Here is a 21,406-nt window from a genome sequence, read left to right as displayed (position 1 = left end):
ACAGCTAACAAGCCATGACTTCCCAATGGCCACTTTCCCTTCATGTGTTCTTTGAGACCTTTCTGTCCCTCTTCCCCATCCTGGTCCAAAGGGTTTCCTCCCACGCTGTTCTTTTCTCTGCCTCAGCAGGCATAAAACCCCTCTTGTCCTAAACTGAACTAACCACAGAGAGCCTATTAATCAAACTCTGCTGCCAGACCCCAAACCACAGCCTACACGATTCCTGTCATTAGCTGTTGGAAGAGGTGAGACTTCCGCCATTGATGCTGACACAGAGAAGCAGAAAACTCAGATTTAAGTCAGGTCCAGGACTCCCGAAGTAAGACCTTACAATAGCCTAGTCCTTACACTTATAGAATCATAGAATCAAAGAGTTGGAAGAGACCTCATGGGCCATCCAGTCCAACCCCCTGCCAAGAAGCAGGAATATTGCATTCAAATCACTCCTGACAGATGGCCATCCAGCCCCTGTTTAAAAGCTTCCAAAGAGGGAGCCTCCACCACACTCCAGGGCAGAGAGTTCCACTGCTGAACGGCTCTCACAGTCAGGAAGTTCTTTCTCATGTTCAGATGGAATCTCCTCTCTTGGAAACTTTAGCCAACACATTTTTGTGCGACCTCAGCCGCAACACATTTGTTCTCCTTTAAGCCATACCAATCTATGAACACTCATCAATCTCACATCATGAGGCATGGATGGGACCTGAAGTTGTCATAGTGGAATGCCAAGTGGTACAGGCCAAGCCAGCCACCTTTCAACAGCCCCAACCAACTATCTCAGGCCTCTTCGAGCGTTATTACTCCAGCCTGACAGATAAGAGGTCGGCTACCGCCACCTTGTTGCTCACAGGAATAGTTAGAAGATAACATTGATATGTTGCCCTTGGAAACACAAACAGGACCAGAAGTTATGGGCGCTTAACACAGCTGGTAGCTGCAGTAGTGGAAAGAATTTGCAGTTTTCTTCTAATCCAGTCGGGAACAGCCATACTTAATAAAAAGAATACGTGACTTCAACTCTAACATCACAGGAAATCACCACATTGATCAAATGTACGAGCTGCAAAACTTGCACTTACCTCAGTCAGTGCCGCACCCCTATCTCTCCGCTGCCTGAAGAGAGGTTTCATGTCTGTCTCCCCGTCTTCTTTTTCCTTTCTTTTCAACCCAACCGTTCTAACGTATCAATTCCTCTGCAAAAGAAAGTGGGGAAAGGTCATGCATTTTCGCCATGTGTGGCAGATGGAGAGCACATCTATTTGTTTTACTCTGAAATACTCAATCGCAGATAATGATCACCATTTACACCTGTATTGTTGTGAACGATTTAGCAAATGTTACTCTATGCAGAAAAGTCCACAAGTGTGTGTGGTAGTGTGGAGGACACCAGGGTATTAATCACACAATAAACTCCCTGCAATTGTTTTGAGTGTCAACACTTCCAATTCAGGATATTTCATTGAATGAACAATAATCCCTGACTTGACCAAACGTTGCTGTTTGAAAATAAAGGACAGCCAGTGGTGGTGGTGGTGGGGTATTCCAGATGGGGACTTTGGGGGGGGGACGGGGACAGGACTTCCAGGGCCTCGGCCAATGAGGATGCACCTGGACCAGGATGGTAGCGGGCATCTGCCAAGTGGGTGGGGCAGTTGCGGTGACGGTTTTCCTTGGCAACTGCACCACTACCATCCAGAATACGCCCGCCACCGGCCTGAGCCCAGACACACCCTCATTGGTCACAGGCAAGGCACAGAGCAAACCCAATGGTTTCCTGTTGGAGAGTGGTTCCTCATCAAAGTGGTCCCTGGTCAAAAAATAGATTGGGAACCACTGGGTTATACTAACGGCAGCATTATCACTTCGCTTCTGGTAGGGTTTCCCAAATGAGACAGGCTTCACCTAAGGAGCCAGACAAAATACGTCAAACAGTTACAGGGCACTAGTGAAGAGAGTGGGGGGGATTTGTGTGCCTGGATGATAATAATCCCTGACAAAGTGGAAAGAAGTAGGAATAGAATGAAACAGAGTTCGAGTTTGATTGATTCAGTCAATGAAGCTATGCCCCTAATCTGCAAGACTTGAACAACATCTCATGAAGGTCTTTTATTCATAGGGCCACTATAAATCAAAGATGATTTGACAACAAGTAGCAACAACAACAAAAGAAACTATTACATATTAGATCAGCGTTTCTCAACCTGGGGGTCGGGACCCCTGGGGGGGTTCCAAGGAAGTATCAGATGGGTCACCAAAGACCATCAGAAAACACAATATTTTCTGTTGGTCATGGGGGTTCTGTGTGGGAAGTTTGGCCCAATTCTATCGCTGGTGGGGCTCAGAATGCTCTTTGATTTTAGGTGAACTATAAATCTCAGCAACTACAACTCCCAAATGTCAATGTCTATTTTCCCCAAACCCCACCAGTAGTCACATTTGGGCATATTGAGTATCCGTGTCAAATTCGGTCCAGATCAATCATAGTTTGAGTCCACAGTTCTCTCTGAATGTAGGTGAACTACAACTCTACCCAGAGGAAAAGTGTTCTTGCCATACATCAAGGGAACCACTGACTGCATAGGGAAGCTGATGAGGAAACACAACATACAAACCACACAGACCCACCAAGAAAATCCAACAAATGCTACGTTCAGCAAAGGACAAGAGGGACCATCTGACCTCTGCAGGAATCTACCGTATTCCATGCAACTGTAGACAAGTCTACAAGACCACCAAACTCAGCGCCCAAACATGAATCAAGGAACATGAAAGGCACTGCAGACTACTTCAACCAGAGAAGCCAGCCATAGCAGACCACCTGATGAACCAACCTGGACACAGCATGTTATTTGAGAACACAGAAATGCTGGACCACTCTCACAACCACCATGTCAGACTACACAGAGAAGCCATTGAAATCCACATGCATGTGGACAATTTCAACAGAAAGGAAGAAAACATGAAAATGAACAAAATCTGGCTACTGGTATTAAAAAAAACTCAAAAATTACAACAGCAAAACTACAGAGAGTAAACAATCAGGCACATCACCTCTCAGCAAAAGATTCCCCCAGACACTTCCAAGCCATTAAATGCTAATCAAGGTGGTCAATTGAAACATTCACATCTAGCTCCAGCAGACAAAAGTCCTTTGTCCCAACCTGGTCATTCCACAGATATATAAACCATTTTTCCTACTTCCAACAGACCTCACTACCTCTGAGGATGCTTGCCATAGATGCAGGCGAAAAATCAGGAGAAAATGCCTCTAGAACATGGCCATATAGCCTGGAAAAACCTACAACAACCCAGTGATTCCAGCCATGAAAGCCTTCGACAATGCCTACCAAAGCCTTCCAGTATTTTCTGTTGGTCATGGGAGTTCTGTGTGCCAGGTTTGTTTCAATTCCATCATTGGTGGAGTTAAGAATGCTCTTTGATTGTAGGTGAACTATAAATCCCAGCAACTACAACTCCCAAATGACAAAATCAATCCCCAACCCCACCAGTATTCAAATTTGGGCATATTGGGTATTTATGCCAAATTTGGTCCAGTGAATGAAAACACATCTTGCTTATCTGATATTTACATGATGATTCATAACAGTAACAAAATTACAGTTACGAAGTAGCAACGAAAATAATTTTCTGGTTGGGGGTCACCATAACATGAGGAACTGTATTAAGGGGTCGCGGTATTAGGAAGGTTGAGAACCATTGTATTAGATCAAAGACCAGAATTAATATAGCGACATAGGTGTCCTTAACTGATAGCATTTATCAGCCCCATTAGGTCAACTGTTAAAGGTCAAAACATGTATGGAAAGAAGGAAAAACGGACAAATCTACCCTGCATGAAATGAAAGATTTAATATGGATTTGTACATCACTGATAATGGTGGTAGAGCTAGGTGCAAAGATTAAAGGGGAAAATTTTATTGCTGTGACAGTGTTATCAAGAAGGCCAAGGAAAGGAGAAGTAGACGTGACTACGCAAATAACCAAGATATAATCATCTTGTGCCTCAGGTAACAACAATGAAAGGAAACCTATTTCATAACTGGAAAGAGAAGTGGTGCAAAAAACAAACTTGTCACCTAATGAAAGAAATCAAGGACTTCTGAATCAATACAAATCCATCAAAATGCTGATCATCTTCATGTCCTTCTGCAGGAGGGTGGGTTGCCCCATTAGGTGCATTTTTAATAAAGAGAAATTGTAAGGCAAACACAGGCAAAGCAATAGTTGGGTTGGCTGATTCTTAGAAACCCCAGGATAATCCTTGAGATGTGGAATGTTTATATGGAAGCAGCTGTGAATTAATATTTGATATGCACCATGCTGGGGGATTAAGAACTATAATAGGCACTTGGCAGCCAATGTTGGGCTAATTTGCTCAATGATATTGAGTAGACATTACAAGCAGTTCTTTTTCTTCAGAAAGTGAAAAATGACAGCAAATCTTAAGGGGAAAAAAGAAACTGATGAAAAGACTATACAAAGGAAGGAGAGAGAAAATCTTGTTTTAAGTGGGGTAGATTTTTTCTTATCCTGTGACTTATCCTGTCACAGAGTAAGTCAACATTGACACTGAAATACTACACCGCCTGAGCTCTGCGAGTGCAGCATTTTTCCAAATGAAGCACAGAGTGTTTGAGGACCGGGACATCCGTAGGGATACCAAGGTGCTTGTTTATAAAACTATTATCCTCCGACCAGCATTGAAGCGATGGTCCTCCACCATCAACTCGGCTGGACCGGTCACATTGTCCGGATGCCCGACTACCATCTCCCAAAGCAGTTGCTCTACTCTGAACTCAGGAAAAGAGATTTAAAGATGGACTCAAAGCCAACCTTAAAAACTGGCATAGAAACCAAGAACTGGGAAGCCCTGGCCCGTGAGCACTCCAGCTGGAGGTCAGCTGTGACCAGCAGTGCTGTAGAATTTGAAGAGGCACGTATGGAGGGCGAAAGAGAGAAACGGGCCAAGAGGAAAGCACGTCAAGCCAATCACGACCAGGACTGCCTCCCACCTGGCAACCAGCCAAGGGAGGCTGCTCCGCGTGGTCTACTTGCGAGTAAAGCACCTCGCAAGGTGCTTTACTCGCAAGTAGGCCGCGCGGGCCTGCTCCCCCCTTGGCAGGCTCATGCTATCCGTCAGGCCTAATGGACAGCGTGAGCCAGCCAAGGGAGGCTGCCCCGGCGCTCCATGCAGTCATGCTGGCCACATGACCTTGGAGGTGTCTATGGACAACGCCGGCTCTTCGACTTAGCAATGCAGATGAGCACCACAGAGTCAGGCACGACTGGACTTCATGTCAGAGGAAAACCTTTAACCAGGAAAATTGTGGAAAATCCAGGGTGGGAGAAAGAACTCTTTTCTGTTGGAGATAGGTATGAATGTTTCAATTGGCCACCTTGATTGCCATTTCATAGCCTGACAGTTTTTAGGGAGAATCCTTTATTGAGAGATGATTAGCTGGCCCTGATTGTTTCTTGTCTGGAGTTCCCCTGTGTTTGAGTGTTGTTCTTTTTTACAGTTATAATTTTAAAGTTTTTTAAATACTGGTAGCCAGATTTTTGGTCAGACTAGAAATAGGAAGATTTCCCATTCTCTGCTCCTGGAATTACTGCCTAAAGAGGGCTAGAAAGATATATAATAAGCTTGTTTACTGACCCCAGGTATGGTGCGGTGTTGACATAAAAATCAATCATCATCCGCAAAATGCTTTGTGCTTGTAAAATCCTGAACCATACTATAGTTGGAGCAGAACAGGGATGGAAGGAGTAATTTGTATAGCGTTAAGATAAAAGGGGCCAAAAAAGGGAAACATCCTCCCTTGCATTACGTATTTTGTTTTGCATTTCTCAGTTACATGCTGAGCCTGGAATGCTGTTGGGTTGTCCCAACTAGAGTAGACTCACTGAATTAACTGCCAAATGGTGAGGAAACACATGGATTTAGTAGATTTAGGGACTCCAACTAGAATTTAAACCTAAATTAGGGTATCCATGGGAAATACTGCTTTTCAGAGTATCAATCTGTAAACAAGGTAGGAACAGATATATCCAGGGGCGGCTCAACCCATTACGCAAAGTAAGCATTCGCAGTATAGTTGATTTTGCCCAGGGGCACTCTTGGGAGAAAATAGACCTTGACATATGCAAGTTGTGGTTACTGGGATGTATAGTTCACCTAAAATCAAAGAGCATGCTGAACTCCACAAATGATGGAATTGAACCAAATATGGCACACTGAACTCCCATGATGAACAGAAAATATATATCAATGATTGGTTAGGGAGGAGGGGAATACTGTTTGGTTACTGTTGAAAATTACCTAGAGCCGCCATATATCGCAAGTACAGCAATCAAGGGAAGCCATGAAAGAGTTGAGCTTTCAATACAAACAAAAGCTCTTAGACATTGTTCAACTTTTTCAAAATGTCTTCTTAAAACACAAAACTGTAACCGATCAAGCTATGACAGATATTATTCCATTTGAAAATGAAATTTTTTCTTTACAGTATAAGAACAATGCTAAATGTTCACTTATATACAGTGGGCCCTTGGTATTTATCCACTGGAGTTTCGTTCCAAAACCTGCCCATGAGTCTTTATTATAAGGTCCATAATGACAAATATTGAACTTCCAATCTATGTCTAACTTTTGTATATTTTAAGATGTATTTTATGGAAATATGTTTTAATATGTCTCTACAGGGTGTTTTTAAATGAGTATGTGTTTTGATTATGTGTTTTAGCAATGTTGTAACCTGCCTTGAGCTGTGAGGAGAGGCGGGTAAGAAATCAAATTATTATTATTATTATTATTATTATTATTGATAATGAGTTTATTTATATTGGGTAAGGGTAATTTATCATTCTGATATTGTTTAGCAGTGTTGTAACCTGGCTTAAGCTGTGAGGAGAGCCAGGTAAAACAAAATCAAATTATTTATTTATTTATTTATTTATTTTTGCCATGTCAGGAGCAACTTGAGAAACTGCAAGTCGCTTCTGGTCGGAGAGAATTGGCCGTCTGCAAGGACATTGCCCAGGGGACGCCTGGATGATTTCATGTTTTTATCATCCTTGTGGGAGGCTTCTCTCATGTCCCTGCATGAGGAGCTGGAGCTGATAGAGGGAGCTCATCCGCCTCTCCCCGGATTTGAACCTGCAAGCTGTTGGTCTTCAGTTCTGCCGGCACAGGGGTTTAACCCACTGCACCACCGGGGGCTCCATTATTATTGATAATGAGTTCATTTATATTGATTAATGGTAAGATTAATGGTAACGGTAAGAAGCTCTCTGAAACTCTAGGTGCTCTTACTGCCTATTACAGGGAAAACTAGCTGATCCCTAATCCATGATCTAAAACACAGATATGTGCCTTTCACCTTAAGAACAGACAAGCATCCCGAGCTCTGAGGATTACCTGGGAAGGAATCCCTCTGGAGCATTGCAGCACACCCAAATACTTGGGAGTCACTCTGGACCGTGCTCTGACCTACAAGAAGCACTGCCTGAATATCAAGCAAAAAATGGGCACTAGGAACAATATCATACGAAAGCTGACTGGAACAACCTGGGAATCACAACCAGACATAGTGAAGACATCTGCCCTTGCGCTATGCTACTCTGCTGCTGAGTATGCATGCCCAGTGTGGAACACATATCACCACGCTAAAACTGTGGATGTGGCTCTTAATGAGACATGCCGCATTATCACGGGGTGTCTGCGCCCTACACCACTGGAGAAATTACACTGTTTAGCCGGTATTGCACCACCTGACATCCGCCGGGAAGTAGCAGCCAATAGTGAAAGGACCAAGGCAGTGACATCTCCAGCTCACCCCGTTTGGGTATCAGCCAGCACGACAATGACTTAAATCAAGAAATAATTTTCTAAGATCTACAGAGACACTTGCTGGAACACCTCAGCAAGCGAGAGTCCAAAAGTGGCAGGACCTCAACCAATGGCTGATACCAAATGAGAGACTCCCTCCTGGGCACACAGAAAACTGGGCGACTTGGAAGGTGCTGAACAGACTGTGCTCTGGCACCACGAGATGCAGAGCCAACCTTAAGAAATGGGGCCACAAAGTGGAATCCACGACATGCGAGTGGGGAGAAGAGCGAAGCACAGACCACCTAATGCAATGCAACCCAGGCCAGCCACATGCACAATAGAGGACCTTCTTGCAGCAACAGCAGAAGCACTCCAAGTGGCCAGATACTGGTCAAAGGACATCTAATCAACTACCAAGCTTGCAAACTTTGTGTTTTGTTTCTTTGTTTGTTAAGAAATGCAATACAACTGTTTGGTTTGTTCCTGACACGATAAATAAATAAATGGTAATTTATCATTCTGATATCGTTTAGCAATGTTGTAACCTGCCTCAAGCTGTGAGGAGAGGCGGGTAAAAAAAAACAAATTATTATTATTGTTGTTGTTGTTATTGTTATTATTATTATTGATGTGTTTGTTTATATTGGTTAATGGTAATGTATCATTCTGGTATTGCTGAAATTCGGTCCTACCTATCTAACTTACACTTAATTTATTAGTATTCATGCCATACCACTGCTACTGGTAATTGTTTTGTGCAGTACGTGTGAAAAAGATCTTGGAGTCCTCGTGGAGAACAAGTTAAACATGAGCCAACAATGTGATGTGGCGGCAAAAAAAGCCAATGGGATTTTGGCCTGCATCAATAGGAGCATCGTGTCTAGATCTAGGGAAGTCATGCTACCCCTCTATTCTGCTTTGGTTAGACCACACCTGAAATATTGTGTCCAATTCTGGGCACCACAATTGACAAGCTGGAATGTGTCCAGAGGAGGGCGACTAAAACGATCAAGGGTCTGGAGAACAAGCCCTATGAGGAGCGGCGTAAGGAGCTGGGCATGTTTAGCCTGAAGAAGAGAAGGCTGAGAGGAGATAGGGCAAAGAGGTGACTGCCCCACCCTAAAATACTAGGGTAGGGCTGACAATTTTGAAGCACTCAAAGAATGATAAAATTTCAAAAGCCAAAAGAATGTGATGGCAATGCATAACTATGGGTTAGGCTTGTGATAAGATATTTCACTGCCTGAGGTGGAACAAACAACAAATGTTGACATCTCTCACAACTAAGTCAAGGTGTGCAGGCTTCGAGCTAGCCAAGTTATTTTGGCAGAGGACGCAGGAAATCCCACAAACACCTCTTCCTCTCCCTGGTAGTGAAAAAATATATATAAACCAGTAAAGTGCACAGTAAATTACCTGTTGCTCCTTCCAGACACCCCAAATGTGCTGTCTCCCTCTGTGAATGATATTCAGGAAGAGCCCAGGAAGAGACTGTGATCTTGGGGAAAACATCCACCAATGTTTCAAATGTTTCCACAAACTATGATAAAGAGGTACTGCATGGCTGGGCGGTGCCACTGTTTTCTGGATTACTGCATGATTGGAGATACCTATCTCTATAGCACTCTGTTAACATGCTTGTTTTGAAACTCTAGTAGAGCACCTGTGTCCCTGAGCTGCCATGTCTTGCAGCGCGGAACAGCTAAAAACGAAGATGGTGAATCATTTTTCCTGTAGCAGGCTGAGATCAGAATTTGCAGATATCATATTAAAAGGCAATGCCATTACCTGCAAATGATTACTGTTCTAGATGATGAAGGGAGAAGGATGGCATTGTATTGTCGAAGGCCTTCATGGCTCGAAGCACTGGGTTGTTGTAGGTTTTATTGGGCTATATGGCCATGTTCTAGAGGCATTCTCTCCTGACATTTCGCCTGCATCTATGGCAAGCATCCTCAGAGGTAATGAGGTCTGTTGGAACTAGGAAAAAGGGTTTATATATCTGTGGAATGATCAGGGTGGGACAAAGAACTCTTGTCTGTTGGAGCTCGGTGTGAATGTTTTAACTGGCCACCTTGATTAGCATTTGATGGCAAACATCCTCAGAGACTTCACAACCTGCCATATAATGCCATATAATGCAATTCAGTGCCGTTAAACTGCATTGTATTGCAATGTAGATGGAACCTAAGTCTAAAATTTTACCCTGAAAACCAGGCTCAGCTTATCCATGGGTCAATGCTGGTTTTCACGGGAGTTAACAGCAATGTAGTAAGACAATGCAATGACTTTGGAGACTGAACATCAGACTTGAATCATCACAGCTGCAAACGTAGTTTCCATTTTGTTTGCGTCATCATGTACATGAATGTGGACTTATCCATAAGACTGACTTATAATTGAGTAAATATAGCAGTTATTTTCATAACTTTCCCCTCACAGTAGTCCCTTGCAGTAGGAAACACTCTTCCTGGGCTCTTCCTGAATATCATTCACAGAGGCAGACAGCAAATTTGGGGTGTCTGGAAGGAGCAACAGGAAACACTCTAATAATGGGATATTGGTAGGTTGACAACTCCATCAACACCAAACATTTTTCTATTCATCTTCACATCCACAGTAGGCTATCAACAGCTTGCCCTGATGTGATGAAGACACTGTGATGAGGGCTTTCTCGGTGCTGGCCCCCCGCCTTCCATGGGAAATAAGACAGGCCCCCTCTCACTCCCCTCTTTTCGTAAGAATTTGAAGACTTGGAGGTTTCAACAAATCTTCGAGAGTGACCAGTACTAGCTCAGCCCAGCCACTGTCCAGACACAACCTATATATTACCCTGGTCATTCTCCTAACAGGCCCCTGGAAATAGCCCATCACCACTTTTGTAATTTACCTATTACAGTACTGTACCCAAATGCCAGTTCCATCTTATTTCAATTTGTATCAGTATTGACCCAGCCTTTTTAATTGTTCGGACCCTTTTCTTTTCTATGCCCTTACAAATAGATATGAAGAGCAAGCAGGATTTTTTCTTTTAATATTGATATGTTGTTGGGTAATTCCATGCTTATGTTGCTGTTACTGTTATTTTTTTTGTCCATGTTGTGACTCTGTATGTTTGATGTTGTTGCTTGGAAACCGCCCTGAGTCCCCCTGGGGAGATAGAGCGGTATATAAATAAAGTTTTATTATTATTTTATTATAAGAGTCACACCAACATCCTTAGTTCCACTCCATCTTCAAGGGATAAGAGGAGAAAGAAGTGGAGGGTAAGACAGAAAGCATTAGTCTAAGAATTATTAGCCAAATGTTGAATTACTGTATTTACTTGAATATATATATATATATATATATATATATATATTATTGCATTTTTCAGTTTTTATTACAGATCGGTACTAGATAGATTGGGGGAAAAGGGGAAGGGGGAGGTGAAGAGTGAGACTGGGGGAAGAAAGAAGGGGTGGAGCAAAACGTAAAAGAAAAGGTGAAAGAAAAGATAGGAATATATACATGGATTCCATTTAAGCCACATCCCATAGAGAGCCCTCCACCCTTGTGCCCAGTCCCAGACCGTGGTGAGACTTCCCAAGGTATTCCAAGATTCTTTGTTGTTCCGTAAAACATTTTTTCCTCCCGTATGCTGACAATTTTTCTTTCTTGTTTCCTTTTATTAAATGCAAGCCAAGTCTATTACCATCGGTATTCCTCTTTTTTTCATATAGTCCTTAAAGTCTGTCCAGTCAGTTCTTCTAGTTGTGCTGTTGATTCTTTGGGATAGATTATCCATTTGGATAATATCAAATGCTTTTATTATCCAATCTTCCTGAGTTGGAGTTTCTTTTTGCTTCCACATCCTGGCAAGTACCAATCTTGCAGCTGTGCTCAGCAGAAAGAGAATTTTTTCTTGATTTCTATTCATTTTGGTTTTGTTTTGTATCCCTAAGAGATATGTTTCCGGAGCCTGAGGGAAATTTAATTTTAGAATTTTTTGGGTAGCCTGATGAATCTTTTTCCAAAATTTTTTGATCTTTCCGCAGGTCCACCATTGGTGATAAAATGTGCCTAGTTCTTTTCCACATTTCCAGCATCTATCTGATATGTTTTTCTTAAACTTCGCTATTTTTTCTGGTGTATAATACCAGCGGAAAAACATCTTGTACCAGTTTTCTTTAAGATCACTGGCTATAGTGTATTTAATTTTTGTGGTCCAAATTTCTTCCCATTGACTCATCAGGATACTATGCCCTATATCTTTAGCCCACTTCACTTGGCATTCTTTGACTTGTTCTTCTTCCGTGTCCCATAGTAGTAATTGTTTATATATTATTTTTATTAATATTTTATTTTTCTCCATGATGGTATCCCATATTCCTTTTTCTTGGCTAAAACCTAATTTTCTGTCTTCCATGAATCCCTCGCGAATTTGGAAGTAATTTAACAAATGTAATTTTCCCGTTTATTTTCCTAAGTTCCTCATAGGGCTTCAATTCCAGTTTTCCTGTATTTACTTGAATCTAATGCTTACATTTTTGGCTGAATTACCTTCCCAAAATTAGGGTGCACGTTAGATTTGAGTAATATGGCAATCCTAATGCTGAGCCAAAGCAAAAGGAGAAACTGCTTTAGGAGCACCTGGAGTTCCTATTTCAGGGCCATCATCACCAATTTAATTGCAGTGCTGGGATTTGTAGTTTGGTGAGACATCAACATTCTTTGGCAGCCTCCATGATCCCAAACTACAGCTCCCATGACCCCATAGCATTGAGCCAGGACACTTAAAAGGGATTCATTCAACAGCATAGATGCACCTCAAGATTTTCTTTTACATTGTTGGGTGCTTTGGTGTTCTAAAACATTTGTTTTCAAAGAAGGAATTATAACGAGGCAGCCATTGTAATGCACACCTTTTTTGGCCAAATTACAAAGAGTGCACTTTTTGCCACTGCGCATTACATTTGCCAGCAAATACCTTTTTGGTTTCAGGGTTTTGAATCGAGGTGCGCATTATCGAGGGGTGATTTGAATGCAATATTCCTGCTTCTTGGCAGGGGGTTGGACTGGATGGCCCATGAAGTCTCTTCCAACTCTATGATTCTATGATTAGATTAAATGATGCATTAGACCAGAGGTTCTCAAACTAAGGCCCGAGTGCCAGATATGGCCCTTCAAGGTCATTTGCCCGGCCCTCGCTCAGGGTCAACCTAAGTCTGAAATGACTTGTAAGCACACAACAACAGCAACAACAACAACAATCCTACTCCTCAGCCAAAAGCAGGCCTACACTTCCCACTGAAATACTAATAAGTTTATATTTGTTAAAATTGTTCTTCATTTTAATGATTGTATTGTTTTAAAGTGTTTTTTGCACTACAAATAAGATATATGCAGTATGCATAGGAATTAGTTGATTTTTTTTTCCAAATTATAATCCGGCCCTCCAACAGTTTGAGGGACTGTGACCTGGCCCTCTGTTTAAAAAGTTTGAAGACCCCTGCAATAGACTCTAGTAAACACAGGTACATACAACATTTCGGTAACCTTCTCCCTGCTCTCCCGGCCCGCTCTCTTCCTGCTCCATCACAATTCCTTAAGGGCCTTCTTAGCCAAGTCCTCACATCCAAGGCCCAGGATGCCCAGCCACTTCAAATGCAGCAATTCAATGCTATTCTTAGCATCTGGGACTGAGGGTGGAAAGGAGCCAGAACTTTGCAGTACAAAGGTCTGCTCGTAGGAGGAGAAGGAGAGGAAAAATAGCCTCTGAAGCTTGGAATTAGAGAGGGATGGGAGAGGTCTGGCCTGGGCTGAAGCAGCGAGAGCTTCTGGAAGAAAAACAGATGAAACACAAGGGAGGAAGGGAGAGCACAAAGACAAATAAACCCTCAGCAGTCCTATGAGGGATCTGGAGGAGCCACACCCCAGAGCCAGACAGAATTCCAGCAGAGATTCAGATTCCATATTGATTATGTTGAATCATAATCAACATCCTTGATTGTTCCCTGCGGATGGGGCTTGCCCACAACTTGGAAAAGCAGAATGCCTAGTGAGGGTTGCCTGGGTGCAAACGATCCATGAAAGCAGAGCTGGCCTTTTTGACCTGCTAAAATCCACTCTTTGCTCAACAATAAACGCCAAAAACAGGACCACACAAGGTTGCCGTTTGAAACCACACCCAGCTTCTTTGGTATTTGGAGATGGGAGTCATCCATTACTAGCAGGATACTCTGAAATTCGGTGAATTGTCACCTTGACAATTGATGGATTGTCACCTTGTTGTGGTGAGGGGGCTTGCGTGTTCCAATGAACCACGGGCCCAAGGACTGGAGTTGTGCACTCCCAGGAGTAGCCGCAGGGGAGGTTCCAGACCAAGTACAATCCGAAGACTCAAAGCCAACAGCAGTGGAGCAAGTGGATAATAACATGTTACATTTAATTATTTATTTATTATTCGAACTTATATGCCACCACTCCCCTGAGGCTTACAAGAATGGCTAAAATCTAACACAATTTAAAAACAATTTAAAACAATTTAAAAACAGCAATATCAAAAATTAAAGGCCTGTCGAAACAGGTATGTCTTACATGCCCTGCGGAAAGCTGATAAGTCCCGCAAGGCACGGACTTCAGGTGGCAGAGTATTCCAGAGTGATGGTGCCACTGCTGTAAAGGCTCTGTGTCTGGTGGCTGTAAGACGCAAGGTCTTGACACTGGGAATTTCCAATAGATCTTGGTCCTCAGAACGGAGGGATCTCTGGGGTTGGTAGGGGGTGAGACGATCCCTCAGGTACATCGCCCCCAGACCATGCAAGGCCTTAAAGGTGAGTACCATCACTTTGAAAGTGATCCGGTGCTCAATTGGTAACCAATGCAGCTGTAGTAAGATTGGTGTTATGTGGCATCTCATCGGAATTCCCGCAAAAAGTCGAGCAGCTGCATTTTGTACCAACTTGAGCTTCCGGATCACTGACAGAGGAAGGCCAATGTAGAGGGCATTACAGTAGTCCAGTCTTGAGTATGTATTTGCATGGCTTTGAGTATTTGAATTCTTCAAATCTTCTCTCTGCATTGAAGAACTTTGAACTGAAAGCTCTTGTCCTGATCCAACAAGGAAGAGCTCTGCATACTTGTGCTGGCACGGTTGTACCAGGAACTCCAACTTTATTTGCTTTCTGATATCTGTTTTGCAGTCACAGGACAGGCCTCCTGTCCATCTTAATTAAGCTTTGGTTCCGCCCCTTGTTCTGGGCTCTGGGAGGGAAAGGAGCCATTTTTTGAGCAGTCTCACACAAGGTAGCTAAGCTATAGGACGTAGACCAGCTCGTCCCGTAGAAAAGCTTCCTTTCTCAAGGCCATCCAGGGAAACTGAAGTCCAGGAAATTCCAGTAACATCCGGGGAAACAGAAATTCCAGGAAAAAGGTACCAAAAGCTCTGGCTGAGAGCTCACAGCCTCTCAGCCTCACAGCATCAGAAGGAAAACAGCCCTGAAGTTTCCAAAGAACTCTCAAAGGAAGAACAGCATTACAGAGCCACGGAACTCCAGCTGAAATATCTACAAGCCTCTGCTGGTAGGTCTACTCGATGCCCAGACGCATTTGGAATCGGTAGTAGTACCCACATCAACGAGGCCTAGATAATAGACAGCCTAGGAGAGGTTAAAAAGAGTTTTTTATTACAGAGAAAGCACAGTTAGTCAAAGTCAGGTGCCAGTCCATTGAGGACTAGACTAAGAAAGCATTGAAGATTTGTTGTTTGAACCATTGAAGATTTGTTGTTTGTTCCATAATAAGGACTTTGTTGTATCATTAAAGACTCTAAAGACCATCACTTCAGAAAAATCCCTGAGAACCTCTCTTTGAGGCCCCCTGGCTTCCCGCTGGGCTTAAAGTATACGTCTTATAGAAAAGTACAGCCAGGGGCGGCTCAACCATTACGCAAAGTAAGCATTCGCAGTATAGTTGATTTTGCCCAAGGGCGCTCTTGAGGCGCTCTTGGGGGGAAATAGATCTTGACATATGCGAGTTGTAGTTACTGGGATGTATAGTTCACCTACAATCAAAGAGCATTCTGAACTCCACCAGTGATGGAATTGAACCAAATATGGCAGACAGAACTCCTACGACTAACAGAAAATATATATCAATGATTGGTGGTGGGGGGGGGGGGGCAAAACACTGTTTGCTTACCGTTGAAAATTACCTAGGGCCGCCTCTGAGTACAGCTGTTACAAGCCCAGCGCGTGACAGAACAATACTATTCAGGAAGATGTACGTATTTTGCAATGCACTTTTGAATAAGTCAGAGAATGGACCCTTCCATCTGTCTTGGGTGGTTATCATGCATACTGAAATGTAACCGGATCAGAGCTTCTCTGTATTCGTATTTCCAGATATCTTGTCTTACTTCTAAACAGAGCTTGGAAACATTTTTTTTCCATGGCAACTTGAGTGGCCATAATGATGGGAGGATTCTCAGAGTTGTCACCTGATATTTCCAAGTCTTCTTCCTAATGAGAAATGTTTCCCAGAACTAACATTCAAGAAATTCCTTTGCACTTTCCCCTATCAGCTCCTCAACCCTGTCAGTTGTCACTTTCACACCCCAAAGGCCATGCCCTTTGTAAGGGAAGTTCTCTGATTTCCATCATATCCTGCTCTGCACATTGAACTGGCATCTGTTGCTCTGCCTGTCATCAAGACCAAGCAAATCCCAACTGCAGGCACAGCCTCTTCCCTGTCTGAATACAGGCAGTCCCCAAGTTACAATCATCTGACTCATAGTTAAAAATGGGGGTGAGGCAACATGAAGTGAGAGAAATTTACCTCTTGGAAGGGTAATCCACTCCTGAAAGAGTTATCATGGGGAAAAGGTGTCCCCACTGAAGCTTTATCTCCAATCCTTGTTTTCACAACAAGTCACATTTTTTCCAAGTTCGGTTATCACAGGACAGAAAGTGAAGTGAAATCTTCTGAACAGGAGCACAGACAGAAAAGCAAATACCACGGGGTGTTAATCCTTCCTTAAACTATCCAAAGCTCTATCGATCTATCTGTCTGTCTAGATAGATAGATAGATAGATAGATAGATAGATAGATAGATGATAGATAGATCGATAGATCGATAGATATGTAGCTTTGGATAGCATAGGTAAGGATTAGCACCCCTGTGGTGTTTGCTTTTCTGTCTGTGCCCCTGTATGTGTGTGTGTGTGTGTAAAATGTTCATTTGTGGGATTAACACAACTCAAAAACCACTGGACGAATTGCTGTCAAATTTGGCCACAAGACACTTACTAACCCAAGGAGTGACCATCACTCAAAATTGATTTTGTCATTTGGGAGTAGTTGCTGGGATTTATAGTTAACCTACAATCGAAGAGCATTCTGAACTCCACCAGTGATGGAATAATAATAATAATAACAGCAACAACACTTTATTTGTATCCCGCAACCATCTCCCCAAGGGACTCGGTGCGGCTTACATGAGGCCAAGCCCAAACACAACAATACAAGCAATAATCACAACAATACAAGCAATAAAATAAAACAGACGATCAACATATAACATTATCAATAAGACAACATAAAATTAAAAACTATGGGAAGACCAAATGTAAAAATTAAAATTGGAAATCGTGCTGAGGCCTGGACGAAAAGGTGATAGTGGCGTTTGTGGAAGACTTGAATGGAACCAAACATAGCACACAGGACTCCCATGACGAACAGAAAACACCAGAGGGGTTTGGTGGGCATTGATGTTGAGTTTGGGAGTTGTAGTTCACCTACATCCAGATAGCACTGTGGATTCAAACAATGATGGAACTGGACCAAACTTGGCACGAATATCCCATATGCCCAAATATGAACACAGATGGACTTTGGGGGGAAAAGACCTTGACATTTGGGAGTTGTAATTACTGGGATTTATAGTCCAACTACAATCAAAGAGCACTCCGAACCCCATCGACGACAGAATCAGGGCAAACTTCCCACACAGAACCCCCATGACCAACAGAAAATACTTAAGGCCATCCAGCCCAACTCCCTTCACCAGGGCAAGAAAATGTCATCAGACCCCTCCTGACAAAGAGCCATCCAGTCATAAATATAGATATATATGATCCACACACACATAGATATGGTATCATAGATTTGAAAGGGACTCTTAAAGGACAATGATATGTTGCATGTTCCAGAGTAGGCATACCGGGTAATCTTGACATCAACACTGACAAAGAAACAGCAAGAAATATCGTTTACCCACAAGCATAAAGACAGTACATATATTAGAAACCAACACTTTCTCATTACTTTATTTTCCAGATCACCCAACCGGGCCTCAGCAACGCGTGGAAGGGAACAGCTTGTGTGTGTGTGTGTGTGTGTGTGTGTGTGTGTGTATTTATATATGGTAGATTTTGTTTGTACTATACCAGTTCCAACGTACATACAAATTCTACCCAGAAAACATGAAAGATTGAGAATGTAGTGTGTGTGTGTGCAAGTGATGGTCTACAAACCAGTTAGAGGTCTTTGGATATTGTTTGCAAATCCTTAGAGACGACAATCATCACTACAGGATAATAAGTGATTTTAGTGATATCTTGGTCTTTATAGAACAAAATAAACTCCATAGGGGAGTTAGCACTTCCCTATGCTATCCAAAGCTTGTATATACAGACATGGTTGGAGTTACACTTAAAAATGTACCTATTCTGACTTACATATCATTTATTTATTTATTATTTAAAACTTTTATATCTCGATCTTCTCTACTTCTGTAGGGGGAATCAGACAGGCTGAGTCCGACAATAAATACGTCGACAATAAATTAACAAATACATATAAGATAAATTACATGAAAGCCGTTCGTCAAGATAAAAACATGTTCAACTCAGTCCGTACATACACATTCAAATTAAGAGCAAACCTATAGAACCTATCTTGTTCATAACATGGGGACTGACTGTACCATATTAGCTTCTGCAAAGTCCTGAATGAGGTTAAAACGTTTAGGAAAAAATTGTATTATGTACTTTGAGCCAGAAAAGTAGTTTGAAAGTTGAATTATGATTCCAGAGACCATTGTTCAAATCCTCACTTAGCCATGGAAACCCACTGTGTAACCTTAGGCAAGTCACATTGTGTCCAACCTCAGAGGACTGCAATGGCAAAACCTCTCTGAACACAGATGACCAAGAAAACCCAGTAATACATTTGCCTGAGGGTTGCCATGAGTCAGAAATGACTCAAAGACACACAACAACAGCTGCGTCATGCAAAAAATTCTAGTAAAACTGTCTAGTAAGTTCCCAGCACTGTATCATATTCTGTTTAGGTTGTAGGCTGGGTTTGACAATACTGAAATGAGATTTTAAGAACTGCACATAATTCTCTAGCACCTCCTGGCAAAGCAGGATAAGATTATAAGATTATTATAATGCATTGCTTTGTTAAAAGCACAGGGCACACACAAACATACTCAAATGTAGGCTGAAACAGAATGCTCTAACAGCAGTACTAAAGGTAGGCAGATCTCAGAGGCAGTAAATGTTTTGGGTTGTTGTAGGTTTTTTCGGGCTATATGGCCATGTTCTAGAGCAGTGGTTCTCAACCTGGGGTCCCCAGATGTTTTTCACCTACAATTCCCAGAAATCCTAACAGCTGGTAAACCGGCTGGGATTTCTGGGAGTTGTAGGCCAAAAACATCTGGGGACCCAAAGTTGAGAAGCACTGTTCTAGAGGCATTCTCTCCTGATGTTTTGCCTGCATATATGGCAAGCATTCTCAGAGGTAGTGACTACTCACATCCTGGTGTGTCCCCTCCCGATCTCCACCTCATTGGCTAATCGGCCAAAGTAGGGCCAGGACCCTCATTGGATCGCCTTCTGGCTCACTGATGTCACAGCCAATCACAACAAAGCCAGCACAGGGGGTGGGCGAGGGAGGTTTGAATTTGGCAGCTCTATAAATATTGTATTTCTCAGCCCAGTGGTTATGTCGGCTCCTGGGCAAATAACTGCAGTCATCTGTTCCAGCTGGAATGAAATAAATATCTCGGTGGCTTTCCTTCAATTTGGTGAGATTTTACTTGGGAAATTTAGGGAGAAAACCCTTTTTGGTGCTTTCTGTCTTGCCAGGTGCCCCAGATCCTCCTTTTGGGTCTGGCTTAGGCAAGACCTCCCAAATTTGTGTCTCCTCTCTGTGGGATGACCTTTGACTTATCCATGGGTCATATAAAAATCTCTAATTTTAGCCCCAAAATATGTCTTATGAGGTCAACTTATACACAGGTATATATGGAATATGAGACTCAAGCAAGAAAAAGGGTTATTTTAAATGAGCATGCATGCAATTTCTTAACTTACTTTCCTTCCCATCTTAAGTGTTACAGTTCAAGGACAGTATCAGATCAAATAATTCAGGCCCCTTCTGCACGGCCCAATATCCTAGGATCTGATCCCAGATTATCTTCTTATCCCAGATTATATGGCAGAGGACACTCATTGTGCAGGTACAGCTGTACCAAGAGCTCCAATTTTGTTTGCTTTGCCTTGAATGTTTGTTGTAGTCCTAAGTTTCAGGGACTCTGCAGATGGGTGGCTTCTTTTGGCTGCAATCATAGGGCAATCCACCTGTCAATTATAGTTAGGTTCCCTGGTCCCACCCCCTTTTTTGGGTTTTGTAGAGAATAGGAGCCATTTTGGGACAGTCCACACAGAGAAGACTTTCATGCAGGACATAAAACCAGGAGCTCCTGTAGAAAGCTTCGTCTTCTATGGCATGGCCGGGAAATATACAGCCTTTCAGCTCCTTTGCTGAGGGAATCCGGTCTCACAGCACTTCAGCCAGCCATCACTGAAACCTGAACTCCTTCTTTTTTCCCTTGGAAGTCTACAAAGTTCTGCTTGGTAAGGGTCACTTGCGGAAGCCAGAAGCAGTTGGTACTGGGTGTAGGGGCTCCACGCCAACAGAGGCAAAGACAGATCGCCCAGATTAGAAGTTAAGGATTTCCCCATTAGTTGAAATTCAGTTGTGAAGATAGTGCCTGTTCCCAGTGGACAAGATTGAGAGAGTCAGTAGACTATTAAGAAAGCCTTAAAGTACCTGTTTGTTTTCAATAATAAAGAACTTTGTTAAACCTTTGAGCAATCTAAAGACTCTGTTTAAGGAGATCCAAAGGCCTTTAATCTGAGTCAGCCCTGGCGTCCCGTTGGGCACACAGAATTTATGTCCTGTCTACAGTCTTATGCACAGGCCCAGCGTGCAACAGCACACTCATACATTCCAGTTCATAGCAGATAATCTGGGATCAGATCCTGGAAGATAGGGCAGTGAGGATCCTGTCTCAAAAACGCATCTGGGTGTCACTCAGCCCATATATCACAATTAGTCTTCAAAATGTCTTTTCATACAAGTGGAATGGAAGAAGACAACAAAAATGGAAGAACATTATAGAGGAAGTGATAGGAAAAAAGGGGGAGTTGGAATTGAGGACCCCACAATCCTTCCTGCTTCTGAGAATTTCAAAATATCAAAAAACAGAACACAAGATAACAA

At 42.6% G+C, this 21,406-nt stretch overlaps 1 protein-coding gene across 2 annotated transcripts in view; it reads right to left on the bottom strand.

Annotated features, from left to right (window-relative positions):
* Positions 1–21,406, bottom strand: part of KANK2 (KN motif and ankyrin repeat domains 2) — a 136,133-nt gene that overhangs the window by 71,311 nt on the left and 43,416 nt on the right. For both annotated transcript variants that reach the window (XM_060763542.2, XM_060763541.2), the window contains one exon: positions 1,080–1,193. The gene's annotated coding sequence lies outside the window, so the exon portion shown is untranslated. The remainder of the gene's footprint in view (positions 1–1,079; positions 1,194–21,406) is intronic.

The sequence above is a fragment of the Anolis sagrei genome, chromosome 2 (genome assembly GCF_037176765.1).
Source record: "Anolis sagrei isolate rAnoSag1 chromosome 2, rAnoSag1.mat, whole genome shotgun sequence".
Lineage (NCBI taxonomy): Eukaryota > Metazoa > Chordata > Lepidosauria > Squamata > Dactyloidae > Anolis > Anolis sagrei.
The sequence above is the reverse complement of the archived record's forward strand: the minus strand, read 5'-3'. Positions and strand labels throughout refer to the sequence as shown.